Source organism: Heliconius melpomene, chromosome 7 (genome assembly GCF_056956725.1).
Source record: "Heliconius melpomene rosina isolate 202511_hmr_F chromosome 7, ASM5695672v1, whole genome shotgun sequence".
Taxonomy (NCBI): Eukaryota; Metazoa; Arthropoda; class Insecta; order Lepidoptera; family Nymphalidae; genus Heliconius; species Heliconius melpomene.
The window spans coordinates 14,278,649-14,290,029 of NC_140395.1; the positions used below are offsets into that span (position 1 = coordinate 14,278,649).

An 11,381-nucleotide genomic window follows, 5' to 3' on the forward strand; every position below is an offset into this window, starting at 1 on the left:
TTACAAAATATGTCAACATAACATTAAAATACATAAGGAATAAAACTAATATAATAGACGTAACATACACAGTAAAAAAATTAAAATGGAAGCGAGCAGGGCATATTATTCGGAGTGGGTTCGAGAAATTCGAAATTCGGTTCGAGAAAAAGATGTCACAGAGTGGTATCCAAGGGAAGGAAAACGGAAAAGAGGACGACCACTACGGAGATGGAAAGACGACATAAAAGCATCAGTGGGAGCAACATGGACGAGGAAAGCACACGATCCTCAAGTGTGGAAGGATCTGGGGCAGGCCTATGCTGAAAAGTAAAACAAACAAGTTACCGATGTCTAGATATAAGTACCTTATTATATATTGTAAAATATTAAGTTTGTTAATAAAGGCTATTTCTATTCTATTCTATTCTAATATAGTTAATTTATCTCAGTGACTGCTTCAGCAGCTAAAGTAGAGATCGCGGGTTCGATAATACACCTATAACGTTTACTAGCTTTTATCTGCGGCTCCAATCGCGTGGTCGAACAGAAATAAACAAGATTTTGTATATCATATAACAAGTGCCCGAGGTAACTTTGACCGCAGGTAAGTTCTCAGGCCTTAGTTAATAAATAGAACTATTAGTTCCTAAGACTATTTCAAATAAACAATATCTTTAGTTTTATAACATTAGTATAGAATCATAAATAATATTAATAATATACCACACACATCTTTTTCTAGTCAAAAGCAAATATCGCGATAGTATCGGTAATCTAAAGTTTTGTACTATAATTAGATACAAATGACAATTTCACAAGTGTATATACATATGTACAATTGTTATACACCCTAAAGTAATTGCAATAAGCCCCCATTTCAGGACCGATGCTTCCGTTGGCCGCCGTCTCCATGGCGACGGGGTGAACGACACCTGAACCTAATGCAACCCATCATTGCTGTAATAAAGTTGATATCTTTGTAAGAAGCTAACTGTGAACAGACTGGACTCGACATTTTACTGCCTACCTTATGCATTTTGCTTTTTTTTATGAAGTATATAAATAGTGAAAAACTGTACTGATAAAAGTCTAGTCACCTAAAGAAAATATTATAAAAATATATATATTTATACAAGTTAACTATCTTTTGTAACAAAAATTAATAATTGATTCAATTCTTACCTTATATTGACGTTGAACAGCTTAAATCCTCAATTGTTCCGTATATTATTATAACAAATGTACTATTGTTTACTAAATCTATGTAATCTAAGCTTAACTTTAATAGTATACAATCAACAGGCCACAGAAGTTACACAACAACGCACAATCCTCACAACAACATAGCGCTAACTCTACGCAAAGTAAAAAATACACAAAAAACAGATATTTTATAAAAGAATGAAAGAAAATGATTCGCGTGCCGGTACATGTCAACGAATGCGACCGGCGCCTTATGTTCCGAGCGTGGAAAACAACACTTGCTAATTACTTGTGGTTACTCAACTTTACGCAATTTTATACCTTAAGTCGAAGTATTAAGAAATGTGTAAAATAAACAAACAGCAAAACTAACTTAGCGATGGTATTCAGTTGAATTCATTTTAAAATTTTGCCGCGGAAAACTAGCTTTTCTCCTACCGATGTAAATGCCAATTTCCTTTCTACAAATCAACGTCAATCCAAAATAAACTCTAATTCTATGTATTAAGATGTAATTTCCGTTTGTACACAATTCAGACAATGCGCCACGCAATGACGTTTCTATAAAGAGAGAGGGTGTTATTCTGTTAGGGGTGCGAAAAGGATAGAAGGTCTCTAGGGAAGGTAACGCCAGGGGTGCATTCGCGCGTCTGAAACGCCAGGAAAGCTATAAAGAATCGATCTTCAAGACGCTCCGCTAAATTTTCTAGTGTTTATTACAGTTATTGGTTTGTTTAACCCTAATTTTGTAATGGAGGTACAATTTGATATTTTTTTATTTTTTTACTATTATGTGTATAGGAATGCTTATCAAATTTATTTTAATTTTATTATTGCTATTGTTAATTTAATTATATTATTGTTTTAGTTTAATGCTAGAGGCCAGTCGTGGCGCAGGGGCACAAAGTGTGACTGTAAACGTGACTGGTTGTGGGGTCGATCCCAACTCGAGGAATTGAAATATTTACTTAAAATGGATATTTCTGTTCCTTCGCTCTGGTGTCGAGGCAAACGGCGTCGTTGAGTTCTGCCACTCTACACGCAATGCCTCCAGAATTCTGCAGAATAATTTTAAAGACAATAAAGTTTAGTTAATTTAATGAAACAGTTATTTTGCAAATCCAAATATTTTAATATTTTTTTATTTATGAAACTAATCAAATGCCGGCCAATCGTGGGAAACTCTCTGTAACATTTAATCTTTGTTTTATTAAAATCGATTCATAAATAAAAAAATACGTCAATATAGAGTATTTTGTTCTACAAAATTGATACAAAATAATTGTTCTATTAAAATGGCAGAAACTTTAGCTCCCAATGTATGGATATTGTCTAAACGATAAAGTGGAATACGAAAATAATTAGAATTAGTAAGCGATTAATAGTATAGTACAAGCGGGCGAAGTCGCGAGTGGCTCGCTATTATGAAATAAAAGTGAGAAATATCGAGAACCTACGACACCCTCATACATTCATATATTTCGACGCTGGTGCAAAGGCAATACGAAAGAAGGCAATCTTACACGATGCCGCGCTTTCAAATTAATTCAGTTGATTTTAACGGCTGATTTTAAAGGCTTATAAAAACTGATAACATTATAGATATTCGGTCTCTTATGTCGGATACTCTTTTTTTAGGCAGTGGAAGCCTAGTTTAATTACACACTCCATTCCCTCACTCACCCACTTCCCACTGATAGGCATTGCGTGTTGAGTGGTGGAACTCAACGCTGGTTTTTTGCTTTGATACCAGAGCAAATATATGGAACATTTTAATAAATCATTATAATAATAAAAGTACACACGTACACAATTAATAAGCACTCGATTAGAGATCGCTCTATGAATTAAAGTGGTAGTATGGGAGACAGAGACAAGGGCGTCAAACATTGATGTTGAATGGCGGAAGTCTCCTCCGCGCTTTGTCTCATTACAAGAGTGATATAATGAAAATAATTAATTCCCTTGTGTTAAACTCGAACTCACGTCTGTGCCTTTTACAGTCAGTTAAGAAGTAGCATCGCGGCAGAATCGATGCAGACATGCAAAGGGAATGCGAGATGAGGCTGGCACGCGGGCGCATACTGCCAGTATGGAGATACAGCTTCCTTCTCCGCTAGATAGTTAACTTTTGAACTTTTAGTTGAAAGTTGCCTATCCTTTAGTTTAGCTGCTGTATCACTCGGTTCCCCAGGCACTGTGTGTTAAGGGAGGTAATCCAACGCTACGGTATGTGTGCATGCTACCAGAGCGAGAAAATGAAAATAATTCATATCTCTGAATGGTAATCGAACTCATAATCAACTCATTGTAAAAGAACAACTATATAACATTTTAAGCATGCACTATAAGTCCAATTCCACCAATCAAATACACAGAAGTTGAAATCGAAACAAGCTCGCTGGGTATATAGAGTGCACCAAACCCCATACAGATATCAAAGAGTGCTTTCTCAAAGGTACAGCTAATTACCACATGGTTGCTACGAGCACTTCGTTACCGTGAAGGAATACAATGCTTTTTGCCTTTTCAATACGATCTTCAATGGTTTTAATGACAAATGAAAATGTCATGTTAGAATTGCATACCTATATGTAGTATGTGGCTCGTCTGCTTAGTTTTGTCTGTTTACATAACGTTAAGGCCGTAATATACATGGTAATTATACACTAATAGTGTCACGCACTTTCATTGCAATGTCTAAACTAAGACTACCTATACTTGTAATCTAACTAAAACTTAAAAAACGCACAAAGCCTAGCTAGTAGCAGCAATAGTTTAAGTGGCCAGTCGAAACGCGGCACATCAAAGGCCCCGTAATGGGTTTTAAGCGGTCCGCGGGTGGGGGTGGGGGTCGGGGGTCGGGGGTTGGGGACTGTACTTGAAGTAGTTAGGGCGAATTGTTGCGTACACTCGTTTTTGTTTGGGGGCTCGTTGTCTAATGAAAGTCACTTGTGTGTAGAGCCGCCGATGGCTCGGAAATGAATCTCAGACTGTTTGATATGCGACTGTCGCGAATGCGTGGGACTTGTATGTAGTATGTACGAGTACTTCAATATCATTTTCTCTTAAGCCATGTTTTCTGTGCGATTGGATTTTTTGCTTGGTTTCGTTGCTGTGAGGTAACGTTTTAGTGTGTTTGTGCCATTACTCGTATTGCTAAATATTAAGATGACACAAGCGTGAGACTGTAGACGCACTGGTTGTGGGTTCTTTTCCCAATAGAGAAAATGAAATATATAATGATTCCATTTCCTCGCTCTCGTACCGAGGCGAGCACGGCGTCGAGTAGGTACTACTACTGGCTCCAGAATTTGACAGAAAGTGGGAAACGGAAGTGTTTTAATACAAGGTTGTCAGGTTCCTTCTCATATATATTTGTATATAAATATTATATCTATTATGGTTATTACATATATCATAGATCATCCAATACAAAATATTCTTCAATAAAGAGACTTTTGCAAGTGATTTTAGGTCTTTGAATAAATAAACTTAAAGCTATCTCCAACACCGGGGCCAGTTTTGCTGAGAAAGGATTATAAATTTATTATTACATTACCGATATTTAGTTATCTTGCCTGAGATTTAATTAATATTAATTCCATGCATTTTTATCCTTTAAATATTTCTGAACTTGTTAACATTGTTTTTAGAGTAGAAATGGAACCCACAATCTGACCCCTTTTCCAGTCACCCGCCTGTGCCACTGCGCCACGACCTCTCCATGGCCGCACACATATTATTTGTTATTTATAATTATTTTGTATAATTTAAGTAAATATTTAACTTTTCATTTCCTCGATTTGGGAAAGAAGTAAATCGCGGCAATGAGTACCGCCTCGTACTCGTCACGCAATACTTTCAGAGTTCGTTGGAAAGTAGGAAACGTAGGTGTCTTAATGGAAATAACACTAGGTTCCCAGGTTGGTTTCTTCTGCCTAACCTGGTGTGTGCGGGATACAGCTTGAAAATAAATAAAGAAATCAAAAATATTTTTCAATTAACTCCTTCTTTATACTCATACTATACAAAATAATGATAATTGAGTAACTGGAATTATTCCATTTAATTCATAAAAGTATGCAATAGTCATGGATGTTGTTTTATGACGTTATCGCGTAAAATTATTTTACAATATTCTAGAGCATTTTCCACTTATTTAGAACGAAAAGTGTATAAGTTAACTTTAAAGTGTATAAGTTTGAGTAGACTTTAAAACGGAAAATAGAAAATCTCGTCTTTCCTTTTTCCTTAGGAATTTCGCGACATCCTCTCCTAGTGAGACTACCCCCCTTCACTTCCTAACCTATCTTTATTTTTCATTCTAAATCCGTAGTTTCTGTGTTGTGTTTCAGTCATCATTTATATATAGATTGTACACACTAGTGCTAATGTTAGCTCACAATACAAAATATATATGAAAGTTAATTTGGATCGTTTACGCGAAGTCAGACATTTAGAATATCAAAGTCTCAGCCGGCGCTCGGTGGAGTGGTGGAGAGCTGCCGGTTGTTTGCACGAACAAATTATACTCTCAAAGGGCGAACTTCTGCTCCTATTCTGGTGCCCTAAGACGATCGCAATTTTTTTTCAACCCCCAAGTTTTTTAAAAAGGGTAACATAATTTTAGTAATTCACAACTGTTTTATTTTTTCTGTTTTTTCGTTCTTCAAGGACCTGTTTAGGTGTTTTTCGTCGAAACACTCTGTTTTACTTTTTTTAACACCTTTCTGTTGTTGACGTTGAGGTGTGAGATATTGTCTTAACAGAACGATGAAGTATCTTAAATGAAAACATTTAATATAGCATCCAACCTGCTATCGCGTTTACAATTAGACCCTTTCTGCAATATGATAATCAAATCTTTTACAGTATTTTGAAATATTATTAAAATATCAATTTATTGAAATATTAAATTGTTTTAGTTTACGTACAGCTTAATTAGATGGAAAATTGAGATAGGTTATATAGTCCTTTTTTCTACACAATCCCAATATTTAAGTTAGGTACTATAGCCTGAGATTTAAGCTTTATTAAAAAGTTATCAAAACATTACAAGCAACCATTGAACAAATAAAAAAACCTTTTGCTCATATATGTAACCAAATTTTAGACACAGAACAAATACCCTCTCAATGGACATCTTCAACAATCATACTTTTGCATAAAAAGGGAGACAAGAGTAATATAAACAATTATAGACCTATCAGCTTAATCCCAAATTTGTATAAAATATTCATAAAAATTATACTAGAACGCCTGACCAAACAGTTAGACAGTAATCAGCCTATAGAGCAAGCTGGATTCCGATCCGATTTCTCAACAATTGATCATATACACACTGTCAAGCAAGTAATAGAGAAATGCAACGAATACAACCGCCCGTATTACTTTTCCTTCGTCGACTATAATAAAGCATTTGACTCCCTGAAGCATAGCTACATATGGGACTCATTGAGAAACCAAGGGGTTGAGCAAAAATATATAAGAATAATAAAGCAAATATATGAGAAAAGCACAGCAAAAATACAACTAGAAAAAACAGGAAATCTATTCCATATTCAGAGAGGAGTTAGACAAGGAGACCCGCTGTCACCCAAGATATTCAACGCAGTCTTAGAGAACATCTTCAGGCAACTCAACTGGGACAACTTCGGCATCAATATCAATGGAGAAAAGCTACACCACCTGAGATTCGCAGACGACATAGTCTTGTTTGCAGAAGATCCAGACACCCTACAACTAATGCTGCAACAACTAGCATCAGAAAGCAAAAAAGCAGGACTATCAATGAATACCAGCAAAACCAAATTAATGACTAACATGACCAAAGTCAAAATAGAAGTGGAGGAAGAGATTGAATATGTCAACGAATATATATACCTGGGTCAAGTAATATCAGTAAAGGATCTGCCAAATAAGGAAGTAGACAGACGAATAAATAACACCTGGCAAAGATACTGGTCTCTCCGTGAAATAATGAAGAATAAATCAGTGCCCATTTCAGAAAAATCAAAAATATTTAACACATGTATCCTCCCATGCCTCACCTACGGCTGTCAAACTTGGCCATTATCACAGAAAATTGAACACAAACTGGGAGTATGCCAAAGAGGAATGGAAAGGAGCATGATGGGCCTGAGATTGAAAGACAAATGCAAAGCAACAAAAATCAGGAGCATTACCAAAGTATCGGATGTCAAAGTAAAAACAAGAACTCTTAAGTGGAAGTGGACTGGTCACATGATGAGATCACATGCAGGAAAGTGGACCAAAAAAGTCTCAGAATGGTACCCAAGAAATGGAAAAAGACGGAGAGGGAGACAGATTAAAAGATGGGAAGACGACCTGCCAAAGGGGTGGAGACGGACAGCACTAGACCGGCACAAGTGGAGGGAACTTGAGGAGGCCTATGTCGTAGGACAGCCTGACCTGGTAGCTGACACTAGCAGAAATAATAATAATGAATAATAAAAAACAAAAAAAAAAAAAACAAAAAAAAAATTTGGAAAAAAAAAGCTACATTTGAAAAAAATTAGCATTTCAATAAATTAACATTTGAAAAAATCAAAAAAAAAAAAAAAGAAGGACAATTTCAGTTAATATTCAATTCTATGTTAGTAAATATTTTTTATATATTGTGTAAAATGTTAGTTATAAGCAAAACAAATTATGTAAACAGGTCAGAGAAAATAAAGGCTCTTTTTATTTTTATTTTTTTTTTTTTTATCAAAACATTTACAATTTAGATTCGTTCCACCAATTAGACACTTCCACTTGAATACGTCATGAATAATATTAATAATAATAATAATAATATTCTTTATTGTACACCCAAAAATATAACACAAGAAAAGGAAACAAGATCAGAAAGAAATGTACAAGAGGCGGCCTTATCGCTAAAACAGCGATCTCTTCCAGGCAACCTTAAGGCATAGGACGTTAAGCGTAGGAAAGGGTTGGGGGTGTGAATAATAAATTTAATAAAATACATAAAAATAATAAAATATATATATATATATATTCATATATAAACATATCCATACATATATACATAGATACATACATATACATACATACAAACATACATACATACATACATTCATAGTACACATATATAGCTTACAGTATAAACAAAATGTAAATAAATAAAAGATAAGAAGCTCAGAAAGTAAGAAAATATTGTTTTAATAAACGTTTAAAAATAGGTAATGATTTTGCCCGTCTAATATTCAAAGGTAAATCATTCCAGAGTCGGGAAGATGTAATTGTAAAAGAATTGCTAAGGAAGGAAGAAGAATGTGAAGGAATTTTCAGTGTTAAGTTATGATTTGAGCGCAAGTGTCGTGAGTGGGATCGCCCCAAAAATTCAAAACGCTCTTTTAGATAAGGTGGGGTCAATGGATCAAACAGTACACAGTAAAGAAGATGTAGAATACGAGTATTCCTGCGAAGTCGGATTGGGAGCCACTTGAGCTTAGTTCGAAACTCTGAGACGTGGTCATACTTTTTTAATCCAAAGATGAACCGAATTGCAAGATTTTGTAGCCACTCAAGCTTATTAAGTTGCTCTTCTTTTAAGTCAAGGTAACATGAGTCAGCGTAATCAAGAATTGGTATAAGGAGAGACTGTGCTAACGCAATTTTTGTTGGTATAGGCAGAAAATTACGCAATCTTAAAAGATAACCAGTCGAAGCAAACATCTTCCTGCTCACCTCACTAATCTGTGGATCCCAAGACATATTTTGGTCAATAATAATGCCAAGATTTTTAACAGTCTTACTGTACGGTATTGTTTGTCCGTTCAATAGTATAGGAGGTAAAGAGGACGTATTAAATCTAGACATAAGCTTTGGACTACCGATGATTGTTACTTGAGTCTTAATTGGATTTAACTGCAGTCCAAAAGTCTTACTCCAGTTAGATATAGTCAATAAATTGTTATTTAAGAAATTTATCGCCGCAGGTAGTTCAGACACTTTGGAATGGCAATAAATTTGTAGATCATCTGCATATAGGTGGTAGAGAGAAGAGATATGTTGGGAAATATTATTAATAAAAAGTGAAAATAAAAGAGGAGACAACACGCCACCCTGCGGAACGCCAGCATTGACTGAAGACCAGTCCGAGTACGAATCATTCATTCGAATACGTTGACGGCGTCCATGCAGGTAATTGTGAAACCAGTCAATTACGTTAGGAGATATGTTAAAAGAAGCTAAGGTGGCAAGCATAAAGTCAAAATCTACAGTGCCAAAAGCATTGCTAAAATCTAGCAACACTAACACCGTGACCTGTTGTGTATCCATAGCAGTACGGATGTCGTCAGTTATTTTTATGAGTGCTGTAGTCGTACTATGACCAGGACGAAAACCGGATTGCAAAGAATTGAGAAGGTTATGCTTTGAAAGGAAGTATGTGAGTTGACTTTGCACCAGGCATTCGAGGACTTTGGATAAGAAAGGAAGAATTGAAATTGGACGGTAATCGCTATCGCAAGTGGGATTATTCTTTTTAGGTAAAGGAAGAATTTGAGCTTCTTTCCATGCTGAAGGAAATTCACAGGACTCAAGGGAGAAATTAAGCATGGAAGTCAGGATAGGACAAATGATATCAAGAATAGGGATGATCATATTACGACTCACAGCGTCTGCTCCAACGGCGTCAGAGCTGATAGCCACAATATTCTTCTTAACATCACTTTCCGTAAGTTGACTAAAGAAGAAGTTAGGAGCGTTAGAAGAGGTAAAAGCAGTGATATGTTTGAGTGTTTTTTGCTTGTCAGTATCATTAATGTTACTTGAAGAAGAGAAATGTTTATTGAGCTTATTTAAGTCTATATTCTGAGGATTAACGCTTCTGCGTGCTTTACCTACTCTTATAGATTCAAGAAATTTCCATACTCTAGAAGAATCATCTTCTTCGACTATAGATTTATGAATATGGCGTCTTTGGTAGTCTCGACACACCCTATTGCAGTGATTTCTGGCTTTGTTATATTTACGTTGATTTTGGTCAGAGGGATTTGATCTGTAGCGTAATTTTGCCATATTTTTCTTTTTTTGCAGGTCTTTTATATCCTCAGTAAGCCAGGGAGCAGGAAGATGTCTCATCCGAACAGGACGTAGAGGAGCATGACAATCGTAAAGATGCAACAGTAAGGAGTTAAAAGTACTAACTTGTTCGTCAATTGTTTTAAAATTTGAAATATCGCTCCAGTTGATTGCAGCTGCGTCCCCCCGCAGTAGGTTCCAGTCTATACCACGAAAATTGCGTCGCAGAAGAATTCTTGATTTGGCCTTAGGAGGTCTAATCTTGTACGATATGTAAATAAGATCATGGTAAGAGAAAGCCAGAGCAGGATATTGACCGTGTTTTTCAACATGATTAATAGAAGATACGAAAGCTAAATCGAGAAGTGAGGGTAAGCTATTTGGAAAATTGTGCGTAGCAGCGAGAGGAAGTATATGCAAATTGGCACCAGTAACCACTGACTTTAGACGGGAGGCACGATAATCATCTTTTAATAGGCAGGTGTTAAAATCGCCCATTAAAATTGTGTGGTTGTACAATGGCTTCAGACGCTCCAACAGGGTTTCAAGAGATGGAAAGTAATCGATCGTAAGGTTTGGACTATAGTAAACTCCGAGCAAGACCCTTGTGTGTGAAAAAATTACCTCTATGAAAAGATGTTCTGGGCCACCAACTGTTTGGTGCTGCGACTGGTCAACTATATTAAAGGCAATGTGGGAGCGTAAGTATATAGCAACTCCGCCTCCGGAGCGGCCAATACGATCGTTACGAATCAAATGAAACCCTGGGAGCGAGTAACAAACCGATTGCAGACATGGCTTTAACCATGACTCTGATACCAATATTGCATGAATATTTTTATTGTTAAAGGAAGTAAGGAGATCTGGATAGTGTGCAGGAATACTTTGTGCATTAATATGAATGACATTAAAGTTTTCCAGAACGTCTGAGAAATTGCTATCAATAGTGTCACTTAATGTGGGAATACTGAGAAAGCTGTCTGTACTACTCGATCCACTAGGAGAGGAAGAAAGGGACAAAAAAGAATCGTCAGGTTCATCATTACTATTAGCCATAACTTATTAGTATATACCATATATGTTTTTATAAAAAAATATATATATATATAAAATATATAAGACAAATATAAATATTAAAA

The 11,381-nt window shown here is 35.8% G+C and overlaps 1 long non-coding RNA gene across 1 annotated transcript in view; it reads right to left on the reverse strand.

Annotated features, from left to right (window-relative positions):
* Positions 1–1,409, reverse strand: part of LOC146537962 (uncharacterized) — a 67,698-nt gene extending 66,289 nt beyond the window's left edge. The window contains exon 1 of the long non-coding RNA XR_014878144.1: positions 1,165–1,409. This is a non-coding gene — a long non-coding RNA (uncharacterized LOC146537962). The remainder of the gene's footprint in view (positions 1–1,164) is intronic.
* Between the last annotated feature and the right edge of the window lie 9,972 nt (positions 1,410–11,381).